General features: G+C 43.0%; 1 pseudogene; it reads right to left on the reverse strand.

Annotated features, from left to right (window-relative positions):
- LOC123076314 (uncharacterized) overlaps positions 1–20,948 on the reverse strand; it is a 107,493-nt pseudogene extending 86,545 nt beyond the window's left edge.
- Between the last annotated feature and the right edge of the window lie 3,500 nt (positions 20,949–24,448).

Below are 24,448 nucleotides of genomic sequence, written 5' to 3' on the forward strand. Positions count from 1 at the left end.
GCGGAGAACAAAAGATAGGAATTGTTTGTAGGGTACGAATCCACCTCAAAGCTATTCTTTCCGATCAATCTATCCTAGAGTTCGTACTAGAGTAACGCAAGCTATTCTTTCCGATCGATCTAATCAAGAGTTCTTACTAAGATAACACCAAAGCAAGTTCATATTCAAACAACTCAATCCACACAAAGAACTACAAGGAGACCCCAAAGTTTCCGTCGGAGAAAAACGTGCATCAACGCCTATGCATAGATTACCCCAATATCACCGCGGGAATCCGCGAGTTGAATGCCATAACACATATCAAGTGAATCAATATGATACCCCATTGTCACCTCAAGTATTCATATTGCAAGACATATATCATGTGTTCTCATCTATGAATATTCAATCCGACAAGACAAAACTTTGAAGGGTAAAGATTTAATTCATCATAACAAGAGTATAGAGGGTAGAAACATCATATGATCCGACTATATTAACAAACCCATGATATAGATCAAGAGAGAGAGAGAGAGAGATTAAACACATAGCTACTGGTACAAACCCTCAGCCCCGAGGGTGGACTACTCCCTCCTCATCGTGGTGGCCGCCGGGATGATTAAGATGGCCACCGGTGATGATTCCCCCCCTCCGGCAGGGTGCCGGAACGGGTCTAGATTGGTTTTCGGTGGCTACAGAGCCTTGTGGCAGCGGAACTTCTGATCTACGTCTACCCCGATGGGTTTCGGAATATTTGGGAATTTATAGTGCAAAGAAGGGGTGCGGGAGGCCACCGAGGTGGGCACAACTCACCTCGGCGCGCCCTGGTGGGTTCTGCCCCCCTCGGGGCACTCCGAGGTGCTGCTCTGGTCCAATGGGTGTCTTCTGGTCCATAAAAATCACAGTGGAGTTTCGTTGCATTTGGACTCCGTTTGGTATTGATTTCCTGCGATGTAAAAAACAAGCAAAAAACAGCAACTGGCCCTGGGCACTGGGTCAATAGGTTAGTCCCAAAAAAAATATAAAGTTGCTATAAAATGATTGTAAAACATCCAAGAATGATCATATATTGGCATGAATACTTCATAAATTATAGATACGTTGGAGACGTATCAGCATCCCCAACCTTAATTCCTACTCGTCCTCGAGTAGGTAAATGATAAAAGAAATAATTTACGAAGTGTGAATGCTAGCAAAGTGCATAAGTTTGATCAATGATAATTTCAATCACTTTTCCTAGCATCATAACAACAATTCTTTCTTATAAAACTTCTCATGTTATAGTAGCAACCAATTCACATGTTAAGGTTCAAACAATGAACTCTCTTGAATCTCAACAACCTATGCTCTTAGTCACCAAGCAATTGCAATTGAACTTATTCAACAGAGTTTAAGTAAGAGCTCCACATACTCAACCATCATATAGTCTTCTATGATTGCTAACACTCACCGCAAACACATGGGCAAAACATTTCAACCGGACACATAGGAAGCTAGGGGCTTATTGTTTTGCCTCCCAAAATATTCACCTCAAGGGTGATGTCAACAATAATAACTCATGCTGCCCATATTCAACTGGACATATGTGCCTAGATCTTTCCTCACCACATGATGGTTGGCAAAGGAGAAAAATAAAAAGGAATAGAGAGAAAAACTTTGACTCTTTGCATAAAAGTAAATACTGAAAGGTAAAAGATAGGCCCTTCGCAGAGGGAAGCAGAGGTTGCCATGCGCTTATTTGTTTGTATGCTCAATCCCTTAGTGCAAAAGAACGTGATGTTATATTGCCCCTTGTGATGGCAACCTTTATTATGCAGTCTGTCGCTTTTATTGCTTTACCATCACAAGTTCGTACAACGCTCAATTTTCTCTTACACTAAATGATCTTACATTTTTAGAAGCAATTTTTATTGCCTTATTGCACCGATGAAAACTTACTTGAAGAATCTTATTCAATCCTTAGGTAGCTATGGTGGACTCTTGAAAATAATATTTGGGTTTAAGGATTTTTGGATGCACAAGTAGTATCTCTACTTGGTGCGGAATTTTTGGCTAGCAAAGATGGGGGGAAAGCACCACATGTTGAAGGATCTATGACAATATGACTTCTATGTGAATATGAATAAACATAAAACATTACATTGTCTTCCTTGTCTAACGTCAACAATTTTGGCATATATTATTTTGATCGGGGCTCACAATCACAAAAGATTTCTAGGATAGTGTATTTGCACGTGAAAGTTCTCTTCCTTATACTAATTATTCGTGAATTGCTTGTATGACCAATATTGTGATTGTCAAGCCTCAAAAGGTTTCACTTTCTAAAACCAAATGTGAAGTTACCACTAGGCATGATATGATTTCAACTTCATGACATTCAATTTATTCAACAATTTACTCATAGGATATAAGTGAAGCACAAGAGTAAATGACAAACTGCTCCAAAAAGATATAAGTGAAGATCAAACGAGTAGTTAAGTAAATAGGTAGCTATTTGAGGACTCTCTCTTATTTAAAAACTTTCAGATCTAAGTAATTTATTAAAACAGCAAGCAAAACAAAATAAAATGACATTCGAAGAATAGCACAACTCATGTGAAGAAGCAAAAACTTAGGCTCAACCGATACTGACCGATAATTGTTGAAGAAGAAAGGTGGGATGCCTACCGGGCATCCCCAAGCTTAGATGCTTGAGACTTATTGGAATATTAACCTGGGGTGCCTTGGGCATCCCCAAGCTTGAGCTTTTGTGTCTCCTTAATTCCTTTTTATATCTCGGTTTCCCTAAATCTTAAGAACTTCATCCACACAAAACTCAACAAGAACTCGTGAGATAAGTTAGTATAAACCAATGCAAAAACTTCATCATACTCTACTGTAGCAAATCACAAAAAATATTATTTAACATTGCATACTAAATGCCTCTGCATATTTAATACTCCTATCCTTAAATAGAATCATTAAACAAGCAAACATATGCAAACAATGCAAACATAACAGCAATCTGCCAAATCAGACAGTCTGTAAAGAATGCAAGAGTATCAATACTTCCCTAACTCCAAACATTATGAAATTCTACCACACTGTAGAAAATTTATCAGAGCTTATTATGCAAAAAGTTTCAACGTTTTATCACATTCTAACTTTCCTCGGGAGTTTTTGCAACATCCATAAACTTTCTATTTTCAAACAGCAACATGTATACTTGCAAAATAAGCATGGTGAAGGCTATCCTTGAAATTTTTTTTGAAAAGAAAGATGCAAAAAATTATTCTAAGTAATAGAAAGCAAATCTAAACAAAATAAATTGACGCTCCAAGTAAAACTCATGTCATGTGACGAATGAAAACATAGCTCCAAGTGAGGTTACCGACAATGTTGGAGACGAAAGAGGGGATGCCTTCCGGGGCATCCCCAAGCTTAGTTGCTTGGATCTTATTTGGATATTACCTTGGGGTGCCTTGTGAATCCCCAAGCTTAGGGTCTTGTCACTCCTTATTCTCCTCATATCGTCATCTCACCCAAAACTTGAAAACTTCAATCACACAAAACTTAATGGAACTTTGTGAGATAGGTTAGTATGATAAAGAGCAAACCATTTCACTTTGGTACTGTCAAAGACAAGATTCATAATTGTTTCCACACAATTCCTACTGTAGCATATCATTTCCACAATTTATATTGAGCAATATAAGCCATAGAAACTAGAAAACAAACAAACTATGCATTGAAAACAGAATCTGTCAAAAACAGAACAGTCTGTAATGATCTGGACTCAAACCATACTTCTGCTACTCCAAAAATTATGAAACAAATTATAACACGTGATAAATTTGTATATTAAACTTCTGCAAAAAGAATCAACTCAATATCACTCTTATGTTAAAAATGAGACTTATTGTTGTGAGCACAAAAGTTTCTGTTTTTCAGCAGGGTCAAATCAACTATCACCCAACATGATCCCAAAGGCTTTACTTGGCACTTTATTGAAACTAAGCAATAAAACATGATCACTACAGTAGCATAATCATGTTAACACACAAAAACAGTAAGTAAAAGTGTTGGGTTGTCTCCCAACAAGCGCTTTTCTTTAATGCCTTTTAGCTAGGCATGATGATTTCAATGATGCTCGCATAAAAGATAAGACTTGAAACATAACAAGAGCATCATGAAGCATAAGTTCCTCTCTCATAATAATTTTCAGTAGCATCATGGATAGATTAATCAATATAACCATCACATAAAACATTCTTTTCATGATCCATAAGCATAGAAAATTTATTACTCTCCATATAAGCAATTCTATTCTCATTCATAATAGTGGGAGTATCATAGGAAGCTCGAATACCATAAAGTGTTCCCACATTAAAAGAGTAATGTTCAACAAAGGGATAATCAAAGTTATGACAATAATTATCACTACTTTTTATAACATAAGTATCATCACAATAATCATCATAGGTAGGAGGCATGCAATCATCATAGCAAATTTGATCATTCAAAGTAAGGGGGATAAAAAGATCATCTTCATTAAGAGCCTCCCCAAGCTTGGGATAAACATTAATTGCAGCAAATAAATTCTCAAACATGTCATTATCATCAAACATAGCATCCCCAAGCTTGTGGCTTGGCATATCATAAGCATAATCATTCTCATCATTAATAGTATGAATGGCACCAACGGTATAACAATTGCTATCACTACAGGAATCAGCTACTTTGCCGTCTGCCACGGCGGACGGCAAAGGCATGAACGGCGGACGGCAAAGGCCTTTGCTGTCAGCCGCGGACGGCAAAAGACTCCGGCAAAGTAGGCTACGGCCAAGACCTACTTTGCCGTCTGCTTTCGGCGGCTGACGGCAAAGGCGCCTTTGCCGTCTGCCGCGGACGGCAAAATGAGTAGTGTTAGCGTCCGTTAGGTGGCTAACGGCAGCCTTTGCTGTCCGCCAGCTGACGGCAAAGGCTGCAGGCTCTTTGCCATCTGTTGGCAGATGGCAAAGAGACCAAATAGGCATTAATTCTGTTTCTTCTTATATCAATTCATTTTCACAGAAAATCAGACACAGATATATATATATGACCAATATAGCATATCCAACACATATTACCAATACTCATGAACACATATATATCCAACACAAGTTACCAATATATAGTCATGAACACATATATATCCAACACATATCCAACAAATATTACAAGGAATGATCTAAAACTAAATATCTATTTTCCTAAAAAACTATCTTATTACTAAGATCTTCTCCGGATCTTCTTCTTTTCTTCCAACCTGCATAACAAAAACACTAAGAAAGAGAGAATGGGTTAGGAGTAGAAATGTAGCATTTCACTTGGTGAAATGCAATGCTGTAGGAGCCAGTACTTGAGATCAAGATAATCTTAGTTAAGATCCTGATTTTCAAAGTGATCTTAATTATAAAGCCAAATAGAGTAAACCAATACCAAAGAGCCAAAGGAGAGAACCAGCCAAGGACCCAATCAAGAAGCCACCACAATTAGCAGTAAGTTAAATGCCAACACAAAGACCACTATTAGTACTAGCTCCAGGAATTAAGCCAACTAAAAACTAGTGATTAAAGCCAAAGATTAGACTTCATCACCACAATCAGTTTTGTCTAGTGACAATAGGTACATGTCACTGTGCAACGCCAAAAACAAAGCTCCAGGAGGAGATATACATCACAACCAGCCAACCAGACCAAGTCCCAACACATCCAACCACCACCAGCTTAGAAGAGATAACTATTAAGGAGAGCTACAGAAGACCTCAAGGTATACTTGAGGGATTATGTGCTCAGATAGCCTGGAAGTGCCAGGGCTAGTTCATCACAGCACAGGGATAGTCACATGTAAATTAAGCCTAAGAGAGGGGGGCTCAGACCAGCATCACTGCCCAAATCAGATGTAGTATCTGTCTTATCAGTAGAAAACTAGGAAAGTAACAGCCAAAACCAAGTATAGCATCTGTTCATAGGCTATTAGAAAGAGACAAATAGGAATAGCCAAACCAAGTGGTATCTGTTCATATCAGTATTAGAAGTAAAATAACTAAGAACAAGTGAGTATCCGTTCATGAGTAAAGTAACTGACCAAAGTAACAACTCCAGGATCAACTAAACAGAACAGAGCAGTACAGGAGTATATATACTTCACAAATACACATAGATGGTCACTGACCAAAACCCTGACACAGCAAGAATCCATCACAGAGAGCTCCAATACAAGTTGATGCTCATCTACAGCAGCTAACCACAGCTAATAGAGCCTCACATCCAACAAGATCAAGAGCTAGAGCTATGCATTAGAGAGATCAGGAGGGGAGCAAGGAGAAGCTCACCAAAAGGAGTTGTAGCCGAAGTAGGATGCAGCCACACCATCACTATGGTGTGACCAGCATCACAACCAACACCACCACAACAAGCCGGAGCTTGCCAGAGAGCACCACAACGGCGGCACCAGTGAGAGCACGGGCACGAAGGCGCCAACCAGGGGCACCGCAGCACGGAGGCGCCACCCAGGGGCACCACCGCGCCACGGCACATCCAGCACCGCCGGAGGATCCTCACGGCGACCGGACCTAAATGTGGTCCGTCCACTTTGGTTGCACATGCCAAATCAGCGGTGAGAAAGAGAGGGATGGATGTGACGAGGAGGAGTGAAGAGACTCACCTGAGTCACCGGAGCAACACCGGAGCCACGCCGGCGATGTGGTGGCCGAAACCCTAGCCGCAGGGGAGGGTCACACGTGGTCGCAGGAGGACGCAGTGGGGCGGGTGGGCCGGTGACGTGGGCGGCGCCGGGCGGCACGTGGCGGGGCGTCGGCGGGTGGGGTGGGGGCGGAGGGGTGGTGGGGGCTGCTCCGGGAGGCGGGGGCGGCGCCGGACGGCGGCGGGTGGCAGGGCGACGCCGGGCAGCGGGTGGCGGGGCGGAGGCGGCACCGGGCGGCAGGGCGGGTTCAGCGCCGGGTGGCGGGCGCGGCGCCGGGCGGCGGGCGCGGCGCCGGGCGGCGGGGGCGGCGGTGGGTGTGGATCTGGTGGGCGTCGGGGAGGAGAGAGGGAGAGAAGAGATAACGGGCGGGGGGCGGTGGGTGTGGATCTGGTGGGCGCCGGGGAGGAGAGAGGGAGAGAAGAGATAACGGGCGGGGGGGGGTGGGTGTGGATCTGGTTTGCCGTCCGCTGTTTTGTCTCTTTGCCGTCTGCTAGCAGACGGCAAAGAGGGGGCGTTTTTTTTCCGTAAACGGCTCGTTAGTGGGGGGCCACCTCTCTCTTTGCCGTCCTTTGCCGTCCGCCAGCTGATGGCAAAGATTCTTTGTCGTCCGCCAGCTGACGGCAAAGAAGTGACTGATGGCAAAGGCTTGTTTTGCCGTCTGCCATTTCTTTGCCGTCTGCTTTTGGGTAGCTGATGGCAAAGACCTTCTTTGCCATCTGCTAGCAGACGGCAAAGAGCTGGCAGATGGCAAATTAGCTGATTCCAGTAGTGTATCTTCATAATTTCCCAAGTTGGTGCCAAAAAGATTTCCAATATTATAAGAAGTATCATTATCTTCCCAATCATAATCATCACAACAAGCAATAGGCATAACAAAATCATCATCAAGTGTATCATCTTCCAAAATTATTTTTGATTCATTTTCACGAGGCACAAAAATAGTAGGAGCAACATTATTTGGGAGAGATACCTTTTTACCTCTCTTCTTTCTTCTTTTCTTCTTCTTCACCACATCATGTGTGGGTTTAATTAATCTTTCCAAGCTTCTTATTGATGAGATTGGTTGGATAGGAAGCTCCTCCTCGTTACCTGATTCATCATAATAAACACTAGGAGGGTTTTGGGAAACATTTTCCCTTTCATTAGTACTCTCTTCATATTCCATTTGTTTTCTTGACTTTAGATAGTTGGCAATATAAGGATTCTCAATGCAATTCACCGCACAAAACATATAAATTTCCTCTAGATCAAAATCAAGAAATCTATCAAGATTAAATTTTGGAATATCCTTAGTCATAAGTTTCATTTCTTCATACCCCAAAAGAAGACTAAGCTCTTTATGATGCTCAAGGGTAATCAAGTTATCACAATTTTTGGACACTATTTGATCATGAAAGAATCTGCATTGAAGATTTAAATGACCATGTTCATTGCAAAGTTCACAAGGATGGCCGAAAAAATTACATCTTTCAGCACAATCATCTAGCCTCTCTGGCAACATTTTTGTTTCCAAATATTTATGCTTCTTACAAAATCTATCTTCCCTTTTTGGTGTGCAAAGGCACTGCCAATTCACTCCACAAAAAGTGACATGCTTATAAGAAACATGTTTGCCATGACTTGTGCAATCATCATTAGTATTTTGGATATTCAAAGAATTCATACTAACAACATTGCAATCATGCTCATCATTCAAATATTTTGTGCCAAGCATTTTATTGAATTCTTCTTCTAACAACTGAGCACAATTTTCCGATCCATCATTTTCAAGAAAGATATTATAAAGATGACCAAGAATATTATGTGATATGTCTCCAACGTATCTACAATTTTTGATTGTTCCATGCTATTATATTATCTGTTTGGATGTTTAATGGGCTTTATTATGCACTTTTATATTGTTTTTGGGACTAACCTACTAACCAAAGCCCGAGTGCAAATTGCTGTTTTTTTGCCTATTTCAGTGTTTCGCAGAAAAGGAATATCAAACGGAATGAAACCTTCAGGAGAGTTATTTTTGGAACAAATGCAACCCAGGAGACTTGGAGTGGACGTCAAGGAGGCAACGAGGCGGCCACGAGGTAGGGAGGTGAAAGTGCGTTATATCGACTAGAGGGGGGTGAATAGGCGATTTTTATGAATTCTTCACTGAGGAATTTGTGGGTGAGGAAATTCCTTAGCGAAGAACTACTTGCAGCGGAATAAGTACTCAAAAGTATGCATAGAAGAACACAAGCATAGTCATCATGATGAAATGAAAACAAGCACAGAGTACAGAAGCGTAAACACAGGATAACACAGGATGAAGACAAACAGACTGAGGAAATTGAGAAAGTCTTCAGTCAAAGTCTTCAAACGCAGATATGAACAAGTGCACAACACAGTAATGAGGAAATGAAAGAGTTGAGGAAATAGAACCAGTTGGCTTGGTGAAGACAATGATTTGGTAGACCAGTTCCAACAGCTGTCTCAGTTGTACGTCTGGTTGGAGCGGCTAGGTATTTAAACCTGAGGACACCCAGTCCCGGACACACAGTCCTCACCGTATTCTCCTTGAACTAAGGTCACACAGACCTCGTCCAATCACTCATGGTAAGTCTTCAGGTGACTTCCAAACCTTCACAAACTCGGTCACTCGGCGATCCACAATTTCCTCTTGGATGCTCTAGACCATGACGCCTAACCGTCTGGAAGAAGCACAGTCTTCAAAGGTAACAAGCGTCGGATCCACGCAGGATCAATCTCTTCAGTGATGCTCAATCACTTTGGGTTTGTAGGTGTTTGGGTTTGGGGTTTTTCCTCACTTGATGATTTTCGCTCAAAGTCCTCGGAGGATGGGATGCTCTCAAATGACAAGTGTCAGTTTCTCTCGGAGCAGCCAACCAGCTAGTGGTTGTAGGGGGCGGCTATTTATAGCCTAGGGAGCAGCCCGCATGATAAGACATAAATGCCCTTCAATGATATGACCGTTAGGTGGATAAGATATTTTGGGACAGCTGGCGCATAGCACAGCAACGGTCGGAAATTTGAGTTCAAATTCCTCAGGGCTATCATGTTCCTCACTGTGTAGGCAATCCGCACTGGCGAATTCCTAACTCCTCAGTCAGAACAAATTCCTCAGAGACCAGAAGAACTTCGTCTCTGTCACTGAAGAATATGACTGAACTGTATGAGATTTCCAATGGCTTCACTCGAAGGGATTGGTAGGTGTAGGATTTTGAGTTGAGCATCACATGGAAATTTTTCCTTAGTATTTCCTCGACCCCCTTTAACAGTACGGTGTTTCCTATGACTCAAGAAAGAGAAAATGAAACTACGAAAACAAAAGTCTTCACGCTTCATGTTCCTCAAATGAATACCAAGTCTTCAAGGTCACACCAATTTCTTCACTTTCAAAGTCTTCAGAAAGTCTTCAGAAATACCAAAGTCTTCAGTCGAAGAACTTCATTTTTAGGGGTCGACTTTCTCTGTAAATATCAAACTCCTCATAGACTTATAGACCTGTGTACACTCATAAACGCATTAGTCCCTTAACCTATAAGTCTTCAATACACCAAAATCACTAAGGGGCACTAGATGCACTTACAATCTCCCCCTTTTTGGTGATTGATGACAATATAGGTTAAGTTTTCAACGGGTATAAACATATGAAGTGTAAATACTGATATTGAGGAATTTGATTGCAAGATATAGAAGAACTCCCCCTGAAGATGTGCATAGTGAGGAATTTGCTTTTGAAGCAATGCACACTTGAAGAGTTGAATCATGGAGATCTCCCCCTATATCTTGTAATTCATATACGCATTTGACATAATATATGAAGAATTTGAAATGCATGATGAAATACGGTGACTGATGTAATTCAGCATGCGTGCAATAATATTAACGAGTAATAAGCATGCAGAAGAAAACAACAAAAGTATCAGGCCACCATAGAGTTTAAGTTTACAACTCAATCCAACAAGGTCATCAGAAGAACGAGAGTTGCAACTTAGAAAAAAACGACCATATAAGATAGACCCGCTTGAAGACTAACTCAAATTTCTCCCCCTTTGTCATCGAATGACCAAAAGGGTCGAAAATGAGGACTAACGCCCCTGAAGAATATCAAGGTGATGAAGGAGCGTCAGCGTTGTTGGGGTCGTTTGTTGGAGTAGGGCCTGCCGCAGTGTCGTCCAAGTCTTCATGTTCATCAGTGTCACGTGATGAAGAATAGGAGCTGGCCACCAAGGAAGGAACCTTGACCTTCTTGTACTTCTTCGGAGGAGGTGCAGCCCAGTCAAGATCTTCCTTGAGACCCATTTTCTTCAGATCTTCTTCACTATAGACTTGAGACAGAACAGCCCAGGTGCGGTTGAGGGTTTCATGAAGGTAGTAGTGGTTTTTATTCACTGCATTGTGGGTAGCAGTCATGTTGTGAAGAATTGAACCAAACTGACGCTTGACCCATTTATGATTGCGATCAACCTTCTGGTGAAGACTGAGGAGAAGCTCACGGTCAGTCATCACCCTGGGTGCTGTGCCTTGAGGATTTTGCTTGGGTGCGTTTGGCGGCAGAGTCATGGGTGGCAGAGTCATCATTGGTGGAGTAGGATGCAGCCTTGCGAAATTGTCCATCCAATGGACGAATGCCTTCATCAATTACAGCCGTAGCCTTGCCCTTTTCATCAGCTGAGGAAAATGTCCGTTTGAGGACTTCAATTGGGGGCAAGTAGCTGCAATGGTTAAGTGTATCAGCTTTATAGTTGAGTGAAGACCTTGTCCTGATGAATCTCATAATCCATGGTGCATAAGGCTTCAACTCAAATGGTGACATAGCGACATTGGCCAGAGTCCTCATGAAGAAATCATGGAAGTTGACGGGAACGCCATGAATGATATTGAAAAGCAGATTCTTCATGATGCCAACTACTTATTCTTCATTTGAGTCGTGGCCCTTGATAGGACTCAATGTCTTCGTCAGTATGCGATAGACAGTCCGAGGCACATACAGCAATTCCTTCACAAGGAATTTTGTTCTTGGGGCCTGACCTGGCTTCAAAGGCTTCATCAGCACTTGCATGTAGTGATCGGTAAGCTCAGGTTCATTGTAGACGCAACAAGCACCTTCAAGGGGCGGACTAAGTGGTAAGGCACGAAGCAATTCAGTAGCTGGTGCCTTGTAGTTAGTGTTTTGAGACATCTACTCCAGCACCCATGAATTCACATCTTCAGAATTTCCGGTGATGTGCAGTGTTGCATAAAATTGAAGAATTAGCTCTTCATTCCAATCACATATGTCAGTGCAGAAATTTAACAGTCCAGCGTCGTGAAGAACACTGAGGACTGGCTCAAAGCATGGCAGAGATTCCATATCCACGTGAGGAATGTGCTCATGATCGAAGACTTTGTCTTTGTTGAACAACACTGAGGAATAGAAATTTGCCTAGCTGGCAGTCCAGAAACGCCTCTTCCTTATGCGAGCAGAGTCATAAGGGTTGTAATCAGTGAAGAATACATGCTCGCCAAAGAAGGCATCACTCTTGAATTTTTGCTTCCTGGAGAATGGATCCTATGGCTTGGGCAGAGGAGTGTCAGTGAGTTGCATCACAACCTCAGGAATCGCAATCTCAGGTTCTTCGGGCTGAGGAATTTCCGGTTCCTCTTCAGTGGCAGCCTGGTTCTTGAATTCTTCATTTTCATTTTCTTCAGCACTAGCGGCTGGAATATCTTCATGAGCTTCATCAGATCCCATTTGAACTGTAGTGACTGGGGACTGAGGAATTTGCTGCAGTGGAGTGAAGAGTGGAGAATTGGGGTGCTGACTTTCCCAAAAGTCATCATTCATCACTGGTGCGGTACAGCCAATGTCCACATCTTCATCTTCAATTTCTTCAACGCCGGCCTCTTCAGTAGTAAACTGGGGCATAGGCGAGGAAACAACTGGGGTTGAAGGGATTTCATCCACTTCAATTTCTTCATCCATCTGCTCTGACGTAGCAGCAGAAGGAGTTTCTTCATCAGATCCGCTAGGGATCACATATTCTTCATCAAAAGGAACAAGGTCCTTTGATGGCATGGAGGAAATTGGAACAACATCAATTGGATTTGCAAACGAGCTGGTCAATTTCTTCATCTTCTTCGGTGCTGAAGAATCTGAAGGAGTTGATGCTTTCCTTTTCTTCACAGCTGCACGCTCTGCAGCCTTGGTCTTCTTCACATTTGATGCAGATGGAAGGATTGGAGTTGCAATAGGTGCAGAAGGAGCTGAGGAATGTGGCTCAGTTTCTTCAGGCACAACTGATGCAGTTGCCCTGACCTCTTCATTTTCTTCAGGCGCACCACTAGTGGGTGCCCTGGCAATTTCATCAGCGGCTGGAATGCAGTCATCAGCCCTGGAACTCACATTGTCTTCAGCAGCATGATTGTCATTAGCGGTGCTGGCATGTTCTTCAGTTTGCTGAGCAGATGCTTCAGCCGGAGTGACTTCAATATGCACAAGGGCAGCGGCACTTGAAGTGAGTGTCTTCGTCAGATTGACGAACCTGACCTTGGCTCCTTTCCAATCAGCATAGTAAGCGTTGAAATCATCGCTGAGGACTTTGATTTCAGACTGGATCTTTACAAGTTCATCAGTTGTCATAGAGACAACGTTGTTCTTCAGGAACTTCTCCTTCCTGTACTGTGCTTTCTTGAGCTGCCTGGCCTTCTCATATTTCCATTTTTCTTCACTGATGAAATGGGTCAGCATGTGACTTTGGCCAGGTGTCAACTTGAAATCAGGCATAGGAGTGTTTGGGTCCTTGTGCCAGAGATCAATATAGTCGAGGATCAACTTTGGATCCAAAAGCAGTGGCACATTTGTGCCCTTGGCTCTAGCGGCCCTGACTTGCCTGTCTCTGATGATTTCAGCAAGTTCTTCATCATCAGCTTCGTCTTCTTCAGACGGCACTTGGAAGGCGACCTGCTTCTTCTGAGGACTTGGGCGAGAGCCTCGTCCAGCAGTGGTCTTTGTCTTCAGCAGAGAGGGTCCTGTTGAAGAATTTGGTGCAGCTGAGGAACTAGCTGAAGCTCCTGAGGCAATAGAGATGCCTGTAGTCCTTTGGCACGTGGCGAGATGCACAGGTGCTGAGGATTTTGTCGGAGCAGCTGAGGACTTTGGAGGAGCAGGAGCGGCTTGAGGAATTGGCCGTGAGGGCTTAGCTGAGGAAATTGGCCGTGAGGGCATTGAAGAAGAGGCACTTGGCTTGTGCGCAGGCTTCTTTGCCATGGATTTCTTCGGCCTTACAGAGGCCTCAGCAGCAGCAGCAGTGGAATCTTCGTTGAATTTCTTCACTGCATCTTTTGCCTGTTTGGCCAACTTGGCCTGGCGCTTGGCCCATTCTTCAGGAAATCCTCACCGCGCTTGATGCTAGTGGGATCTGCCTCTTGGCCAGGTGCCAATGGAGGTCTTGAGCATGGAGGAGTAACAGCGAATTTCTTCATGTATTTTGGAGTCACATACCTGTACTCCCTCCACTCTTTTGCCCATCTCCTTTCTATCCTCTGAATGCGCACCTTGCGCTGATTCTTATCTTCCTCAGGGGGTGTGCAGTACCCAGCATAAATGTCCTCAGGGATTTCAAAGGCAGTATTGACCTCAGGCCTCTTTCCTCCTTTCTGTGGCTTCTTTCCATCAGCCATTTTCTTCAGTTGAGGAATTTGAACAATTGAACTCTCTGAAGAAGTATGCAACTTTTCTTCGAGGAACGCTGCAAATGAGTTAAGTTGATGAGAACCTAGTGATTCAGCAGCGGACATGAGTACCTGTGAACAGAGTATAGTTGCGAGGAATTTGGAGAGGTCATATGCGTTCTCAGAAGGTTTTTCAAAAAGAACAAGTTTGAGGAATTTGACCAGATGAGTCTTGAAGAATTTCACTAAGCGTTCTTTGTCTTAGGTTCCAGAGTTGTATAGATCGAAGATCCACACAATTGAGGAATCTTGAAGAAAAATGATGCTTAGAGAAACGAATCAAGAACAGATGACAAGTGAGGTGTTTAGTGTGTGAAAGATTTGAGGAATAAACACCTTTGAAGATTTTGTAGAAGTCATTTGAATCAAAGAGGGTAGTAAAAGTAGCTTTTAATTACCCTCAACGAAGAACACGACGAACTGGGATGTGGAGAAGTGAAGCTCGTCTGTGCAGATCTTCCACGCCCTAACTCGGCGGAGGAAGACGGCTACGGCGGCGGCGGAGTGAAGATTTCCGCGGCCGGCGTGAGTACGGCGGCGACGAGGTCGAGGCAGTGAAGCTCTTCCTCACCGGCGACGATGATGTAGCGGCGGCGCTAGGGTTTGAGAAGCTCGAGCTGGAGAGAGGTCGAGCGGAGTAAAAGAAGTGAGGAAGGGGAGAGGGGGTATTTATAGCCACGGTGAAAAACGGTTCGCCCGAAGAAATTGGACGAACGTGCCCCTGACCCTTCTCATTCGCTTGACATGTGTCACCCACGTACTGAGAAGTGGAGATCGTGTTAGATCGTGGGTGAATAGATAAGTATATCGTGGGAAGCGGAACGGTTTGAGCGGCAAAGCCGAAAATTTGGATAAGATAAGTTAAAAGTTCCGTTCGCAAATTCTTCAGCTGACAAGGACACAGTGAAGATTTTGAACGAGTTTCAAATAGAACGCACATGAAGAATTTGTGAATAGATTGGGTTGAGTATAGCATAGAGGGGGAAGGGTCCGATCACATTCACTTAGCAGAAAAACCAACTTGAAGAATTAGCCATAAGTGAATGCTGTAGAGGACATAAACTCATATATATATAGCCAATGAAGAAAAACGACGGAAACAGTGAAGATTTTGCAAAGTTGAAGAATATGAACAACTGAGGAATTTCAAAACTGAGGAAAAACTCAAATTGAAGATTTTCAACTTTTGTGGTGGCGTGACCCACCGTATAAGAATGATGATTTCAGACACCGCGTACAATTGTCGTAGGGTTCTGAGAATCAAATTCTTCATTAATTTCTTCACACTTAGAGTGTTATTCTTCATTGATTGAAGAAAAACGTTTCTTCATGTGTTGCACATCTAAGTCATCAATTTTGCATAAGTGTTAGGATGAGTGTCCTTTTCAAAGAACATTCGAAGATTCTAAGATATTTAGCTCACACCGCAACTTGCTAAATCTCTTCTCATCCAAGGGCTTTGTGAAGATATCGGCTAGCTGTTCTTCAGTCTTCACATGCTCAATAGAAATGTCGCCCTTCAACACATGATCGCGAAGAAAATGATGACGAATCTGAATGTGCTTTGTCTTCGAGTGCTGAACTGGGTTGTGAGCAATCTTGATGGCACTCTCATTGTCACAGAAGAGAGGCACATTCTTCACGTTGACGCCGTAGTCCTTGAGAGTTTGCTTCATCCACAGCAATTGAGCACAGCAAGAACCAGCAGCAATGTACTCAGCTTCAGCAGTAGACAGTGATACGCAGTTCTGCTTCTTCGAGGACCAACAGACCAAAGATCGTCCGAGGAAATGACATGTACCAGATGTTGACTTGCGATCCACACGATCACCAGCATAGTCAGAGTCAGAATATCCAACGAGATCAAAAGCCGAGCCCTTGGGGTACCATAATCCTAGTGTTGGTGTGTGAGCTAGATATCGAAGAATATGTTTCACAGCCTTATGGTGTGATTCCTTCGGTGTAGCTTGAAATCGGGCACACATGCAAACACTAAGCATAATATCTGGCCTAGATGCACATAAGTACAATAAAGAACCAATCATGGAGCGGTATACCTTTTGATCGAAGTCAATACCATTTTCATCAGTGCACAGATGGCCATTTGTGGGCATCGGAATTTTGACGCCTTTGCAATCTTGCATGCCGAATTTCCTCAGTACATCCTTGAGGTATTTCTCCTGAGATATGAATATGCCATTGCGCTGTTGACGAATTTGAAGACCTAAGAAGAATTTCAACTCTCCCATCATAGACATTTGATATTCTTCACTCATCATATAGGCAAATTCATCACTATAACGTTGGTCAGTACAGCCAAAGATGATATCATCAACATATATTTGGCATACAAACAATTCATCATCATATGATTTAGTGAAAAGAGTAGGGTCGAGTGAACCGGGTTTGAAGCCTTTCTTCATGAGGAATTCCTTCAAAGTATCATACCACGCCCGAGGGGCCTGCTTGAGGCCATAGAGGGCCTTATTTAGTCTGAAGACTTTGTCAGGATGCTTAGGATCTTCAAAACCTGGGGGTTGAGCAACATATACTTCTTCCTCAAGCTTACCATTGAGGAATGCACTTTTCACATCCATTTGATATAAAGTGATATCATGATGGTTAGCATAAGCAAGTAATATGCGAATAGCTTCAAGTCTAGCAACAGGTGCAAAAGTTTCATCGAAATCAATTCCTTCAACCTGTGTGTAGCCTTGAGCTACTAGCCGTGCCTTATTCCTCACCACAAGGCCATTTTCATCTTGCTTGTTGCGGTAGATCCACTTTGTGCCAATGATATTGTGTTTGCGAGGATCTGGACGATTGACCAGTTCCCAAACGTTGTTGAGCTCGAACTGATGTAATTCTTCTTGCATGGCCTGAATCCACTCAGGCTCCAGAAATGCTTCATCTACCTTAGTGGGCTCTGTGATAGAGACAAAAGCATAGTGCCCACAAAAGTTAGATAAATGTGAAGCTTTTGAGCGTGTGAGAGGACCTGGTGCTTCAATGTCATCGATGATCTTCTCAACTTGCACTTCTTTTGCAACGCGAGGATGAGTAGGTTGTCGTCGAGGAATTTGATCAGCATTTTCTTCAGCACCATTTTCTTCAGCAATTTCTTCAGGTGCATTAGCTCGACGTTCTTCACGTTCTGGAATGAATTCTTCAGCAGATTCTTCGGTAGGAATGACATCCTCAGTAGCCTTGAACTTGATAGTTTCCTCAGGTGCTGGTTCATCTATCACAGAGGGTAGGTGCTCTCTTTGCGAGCCATTAGTTTCATCGAACCGCACATCTACAGTTTCAACAACCTTGTGAAGAACGGTGTTGAAGACTCTGTAGGTGTGCGAGTCCTTTCCGTAACCAAGCATAAAACCTTCATGTGCTTTCGGTGCAAATTTAGCATTGTGATGAGGATCTCTAATCCAACATTTAGCACCGAAGACTTTGAAATAACTCACATTGGGTTTCTTGTCAGTGAGGAGTTCATAGGCAGTCTTCTTGAAGAATTTGTGAAGATATACCCTGTTGATGATGTGGCACGCAGTATAAATTGCCTCAATCCAGAAGTGACGAGGCGTCTTGTACTCATCAAGCATAGTGCGAGCCATCTCAACAAGAGTTCTGTTCTTGCGCTCCACGACGCCATTCTGCTGAGGAGTATAAGGAGCAGATAACTCATGAGTAATACCAAGTTCATCAAGATAGTCATCAAGACCAGAATTCTTGAACTCAGTTCCATTGTCACTTCTGATGTGCTTGATCTTCACACCAAAGTTGGTTGAAGCCCTCGAGGAAAATCGTTTGAAGACTTCCTGCACTTCATGTTTGTAAGTAACAATGTGTACCCATGTGTAACGAGAGTAATCATCAACAATAACAAGCCCATAGAGAGATGCGTCATTTGTGACAGCTGAGTAATGGTTAGGACCAAAGAGGTCCATGTGAAGCAATTCGAATGGTCGAGTAGTGGTCATGATAGTCTTCGCTGGATGCTTAGCCTTGGTCATCTTTCCAGCTTCACAAGCTCCACACAAGTGATCCTTGAGGAATTTGACATTCTCAATGCCAATGACATGCTTCTTCTTTGCAAGCGTGTGCAAATTCCTCATGCCTGCATGACCAAGTCGTCGATGCCATAGCCAACCTTCTGAAGCTTTTGCAAGTAGGCACACGGCTGGTTGCGGTCCTGTAGAGAAATCAACAATATACAAGTCTCCTCTCCTAAAGCCTTCGAAGACTTTGGAATTGTCAGCTTCCATAACCACAACACAACGATACTTGCCAAAGACAACTACCATATCAAGATCACAAAGCATTGAGACAGACATGAGGTTGTATCCTAAGGACTCGACAAGCATGACTTTGTCCATGTGTCGATCCTTTGTGATCGCAACCTTACCTAGACCCAATACCTGACTTTTGCCTTTGTCAGCGAAGATGATATGCTTCAGATGCGATGGTGATAAGGGAGCATCAATCAATAGATTCTTGTCACCAGTCATGTGATTTGTACATCCACTATCGAGGACCCACTCAGTGGCTTTGGGTTGATCATCCTGCAGATGAATTAGTGCAGCTTACGAACTTCATATACTTCATCAGTGAAGAATATGACATCACAATTCATCAGACCAATTTCATCAAGCAATGCAACAGTTAAAACAGTATGAGGACGTGAGAAATGAAAGTTCATTTCTTCATGATTAGCCTGCGTCCTTTCAGGCACTCTTCAGGTCTCCAGCAAATTCTTCAGACGTTCAAGCACGTCTGGAGACCTGACCCTGCAGAAGAGATTAGTTCTTTTTCTTCACCACCCACATCTGAAGGGGTGGCAAAGAGTTCATCACTCTGCGAGCTCCATATGAGAAAGGTGGCATAGAAGCCAATCCATTTCGTTTCACATAAGAGAAGTTAGGGTAAGCATATGAATAAGCAGAGAAATTCTTCGAGGACTTATGAACATAATGATTAGAAGAATAATGCTCATATTCATAGCCCTTGGCTCTTCCCTGCGAAACAGAGTTGTTAGCACGATGATGTTCATATGAGGACTTTGATCCTCTTGAGGAATATGATCCATGTGAGGAATTTGGTCCGTATGAGGACTTGGATCCATATGAAGAATTTGGTCCATATGAAGAATTTGATCTGGGGTTCCTATTCTTCACAGGTGGTGTCATGAGGACATTCACCTGAAGACTTTCAAGGCACCTTTTGGGAACCCAGATTTTCTTCATAGGGGAACCGTTCCTGCAGTTAGTGCCAACATATCTAGCAAATACTTCACCATTCTGATTTTTAAACAGTTTGTAGTTGGAGTCAAATGACTCATCAGAAGAATGAGAAGATTCACATGTAAAGCCAGATAAATTAGATGGATCAACTGGAGGTCCCTTTGCAGCAACCCATGAGGTTTTGGGGTACTGCTCAGGCTTCCAATATGTACCATCAGCATTGAGTTTCCTCTCAAAGGCAATACCCTCTTTCCTAGGGTTCCTGTTGAGGATCTGCTTTTTAAGCACATCACAAAGAGTCTGATGCCCTTTGAGGCTTTTGTACATGCCTGTCATGTACAATTCCTTCAGCCCTGCATCGTTAGTGATACTAGCAATGTCCTCAGATGAGGAATTAATGATAGCAGAGACAGTTGAGGAATTTGTAGCATTAGAAGCATTTGAACATTCAGGTGAAGAATTAGCAGATTCACGTTCAATGCATTTCAAACATGGAGGAACAAATTCTTCCTGAGCAGCGCTGATTTGTTGAGCAAGTAATGAATCGCGCTCCTTCTGAAGATCTTCATAACTCACTCTTAGCTTCTCAAGATCTTGCTTTCTTTGAAGAAATTCATAAGAAAGCTTCTCATGATCAGATAAGAGAGTGTTATGTTGATCTTGAAGGGTGTCATACTTAGTATGAAGTCTCTGAAGACTTTCAGCCAAAGCTTTTGACTGATCCATTTCTTCACCCAACATATCATCGCTCTTACTAAGCATGTTTTGAACCTTTTCCAAAGCTCTTTGTTGTTTAGCGGCAAGGGAAACAAGTTTGACATAACTGGGTCCTAATTCATCATCAGATTCATCATCACTAGATTCAGACAGATAGCATTCAGTTACCTTTTCACCATCTGCCATAAGGCATGGTGAGGAGGATGATGATTCTGGTTCGAATGTCATTGATTTGAGAGATTCCTTGAAGTCCTCAAACCAAGGATCATGACGGGTTCGATGACCTTCATAGACATCAGAGAGACGGTCCCAGATAAGCTTCGCATGATCGAGATGCATGACGTTCCTGAACTGATTTTGAGACAGACAGGAGCAGATGACGCCCTTCGCCGTGAGGTTGAGAAGAGTGTACTTGCGAATGTCATCAGCTTCCGCCGTCTTGCACAGATCGGTAAGACCAATCTCAGTGACGGTCCACAGTTCGCTGTTCATCGCCATGAGGCACTTCTTCATCATGGCCTTCCACTTGGGATAATCATGACCGTCAAAGATGGGACATGTCACTTTCTTCATACCTGCGGTCGACATAACTAAAACTCCAGGCGGTTAAACCAAAATCACACAGAACAAGGGAGTACCTTGCTCTGATACCAATTGAAAGTGCGTTATATCGACTAGAGGGGGGTGAATAGGCGATTTTTATGAATTCTTCACAGAGGAATTTGTGGGTGAGGAAATTCCTTAGCGAAGAACTACTTGCAGCGGAATAAGTACTCAAAAGTATGCATAGCAGAACACAAGCATAGTCATCATGATGAAATGAAAACAAGCACAGAGTACAGAAAGCGTAAACACAGGATAACACAGGATGAAGACAAACAGACTGAGGAAATTGAACTGAGGAAATTGAGAAAGTCTTCAGTCAAAGTCTTCAAACACAGATATGAACAAGGCAACAACACAGTAATGAGGAAATGAAAGAGTTGAGGAAATAGAACCAGTTAGCTTGGTGAAGACAATGATTTGGTAGACCAGTTCCAACTGCTGTCTCAGTTGTACGTCTGGTTGGAGCGGCTAGGTATTTAAACCTGAGGACACCAGTCCCGGACACACAGTCCTCACCGTATTCTCCTTGAACTAAGGTCACACAGACCTCGTCCAATCACTCGTGGTAAGTCTTCAGGTGACTTCCAAACCTTCACAAACTCGGTCACTCGGCGATCCACAATTTCCTCTTGGATGCTCTAGACCATGACGCCTAACCGTCTGGAAGAAGCACAGTCTTCAAAGGTAACAAGCGTCGGATCCACGCAGGATCAATCTCTTCAGTGATGCTCAATCACTTTGGGTTTGTAGGTGTTTGGGTTTGGGGTTTTCCTCACTTGATGATTTTCGCTCAAAGTCCTCGGAGGATGGGATGCTCTCAAATGACAAGTGTCAGTTTCTCTCGGAGCAGCCAACCAGCTAGTGGTTGTAGGGGGCGGCTATTTATAGCCTAGGGAGCAGCCCGACATGATAAGACATAAATGCCCTTCAATGATATGACCGTTAGGTGGGTAGATATTTTGGGACAGCTGGCGCATAGCACAGCAACGGTCGGAAATTTGAGTATCAAATTCCTCAGGGCTATCATGTTCCTCACTGTGTAGGCAATCCGCACTGGCGAATTCCTAACTCCTCAGTCAGAACAAATTCCTCAGAGACCAGAAGAACTTCGTCTCTGTCACTGAAGAATATGACTGAACTGTATGAGATTTCCAATGGCTTCACTCGAAGGGATTGGTAGGTGTAGGATTTTGAGTTGAGCATCACATGGAAATTTTTCCTTAGTATTTCCTCGACCCCCTTTAACAGTACGGTGTTTCCTATGACTCAAGAAAGAGAAAATGAAACTACGAAAACAAAAGTCTTCACGCTTCATGTTCCTCAAATGAATACCAAGTCTTCAAGGTCACACCAATTTCTTCACTTTCAAAGTCTTCATAAATACCAAAGTCTTCAGTCGAAGAACTTCATTTTTAGGGGTCGACTTTCTCTGTAAATATCAAACTCCTCACAGATTTATAGACCTGTGTACACTCACAAACGCATTACTCCCTTAACCTATAAGTCCTTACTACACCAAAATCACTAAGGGGCACTAGATGCACTTACAGGAGGCGCGCCCAGGGGGTAGGCGCGCCCCCCACCCTCATGGGCCCCTCCTGGCTCCACCGACCTACTTCTTTCGCCTATATATACTCATATACACTGAAAACATCCGAGAGCACCACGAAACCCTATTTCCACCACCGCAACCTTCTGTACCCGTGAGATCCCATCTTGGGGCCTTTTTCGGCGCTCCACCGGAGGGGGAATCGATCACGGAGGGCTTCTACATCAACACCATAGCGCCTCTGATGATGTGTGAGTAGTTTACCACAGACCTTCGGGTCCATAGTTATTAGCTAGATGGCTTCTTCTCTCTCTTTGGATCTCAATACAAAGTTCTCCTCGATTCTCTGGGAGATCCATTCGATGTAATTCTTTTTGCGGTGTGTTTGTCGAGATCCGATGAATTGTGGGTTTATGATCAAGATTATCTATAAACAATATTTGGTTCTTCTCTGAATTCTTATATGTATGATTTGATATCTTTGCAAGTCTCTTCGAATTATCAGTTTGGTTTGGCCTACTAGATTGATCTTTCTTGCAACGGGAGAAGTGCTTAGCTTTGGGTTCAATCTTGCGGTGTCCTTTCCCAGTGACAGCAGGGGCAGCAAGGCACATATTGTATTGTTGCCATCGAGGATAAAAAGATGGGGTTTATATCATATTGCTTGAGTTTATCCCTCTACATCATGTCATCTTGCCTAATGCGTTACTCTGTTCTTATGAACTTAATACTCTAGATACATGCTGGATAGCGGTCGATGTGTGGAGTAATAGTAGTAGATGCAGAATCGTTTCGGTCTACTTGTCGCGGACGTGATGCCTATATACATGATCATGCCTGATATTCTCATAACTATGCGCTTTTCTATCAATTGCTCGACAGTAATTTGTTCACCCACCATAGATTATGCTATCTTGAGAGAAGCCACTAGTGAAACCTATGGCCCCCCGGGTCTATCATCCATCATATTATTTTCGTATCAATTTGCTATTTCTGCCGCCGTTTATTTTGCAATCTTTACTTTCCAATCTATATCATAAAAATACCAAAAATATTTATCTTATTATCTCTATCAGATCTCACTTTTGCAAGTGGCCGTGAAGGGATTGACAACCCCTTTATCGCGTTGGTTGCAAGGTTCTTATTTGTTTGTGCAGGTACAAGGTGACTTGCGTGTAACCTCCTACTTGATTAATACCTTGGTTCTCAAAAACCGAGGGAAATACTTACGCTACTTTGCTGCATCACCCTTTCCTCTTCAAGGGAAAACCAACGCATGCTCAAGAGGTAGCATTATGCAACCTCAATTCCATATTTTTTGTAGTTTTCTTTTATAAACCAAACTAGTGATAAAACAAGAAACTAAAAGATTCAATTGCAAGATCTAAAGATATACCGTCAAGCACTCACCTCCCGGCAATGGCGCCGGAAAAGAGCTTCGTTGACGGGATGTGAGTGTCGCTTTCCTAACCTCCCTCGCAACGGCGCTAGAAAAGAGCTTGATGTCTACTACGCAACTTTATTCTTGTAGACATGTGTTGGGCCTCCAAGCGTAGAGTTTTGTAGGACAGTAGCAATTTTCCCTCAAGTGGATGACCTAAGGTTTATCAATCCGTGAGAGGTGTAGGAGGAAGATGGTCTCTCTCAAACGACCCTGCAACCAAATACAAGAAATCTCTTGTGTCCCCAACACACCCAATACAATGGCAAATTGTATAGGTCCACTAGTTCGGCGAAGAGATGGTGATAAAAGTGTAATATTGATGGTAGAAATATATTTTTATAATCTGAATAAATAAAAACAACAAGGTAGCATTTAGTAAACGGGCACAAAAACGGTATTGCAATGCTTGAAAAAGAGGCCTAGGGTCCGTACTTTCGCTAGTGCAATTTCTCAACAATGCTAACATAGTTGGAT

This window comes from Triticum aestivum, chromosome 3D, assembly GCF_018294505.1.
Source record: "Triticum aestivum cultivar Chinese Spring chromosome 3D, IWGSC CS RefSeq v2.1, whole genome shotgun sequence".
Classification (NCBI taxonomy): Eukaryota; Viridiplantae; Streptophyta; class Magnoliopsida; order Poales; family Poaceae; genus Triticum; species Triticum aestivum.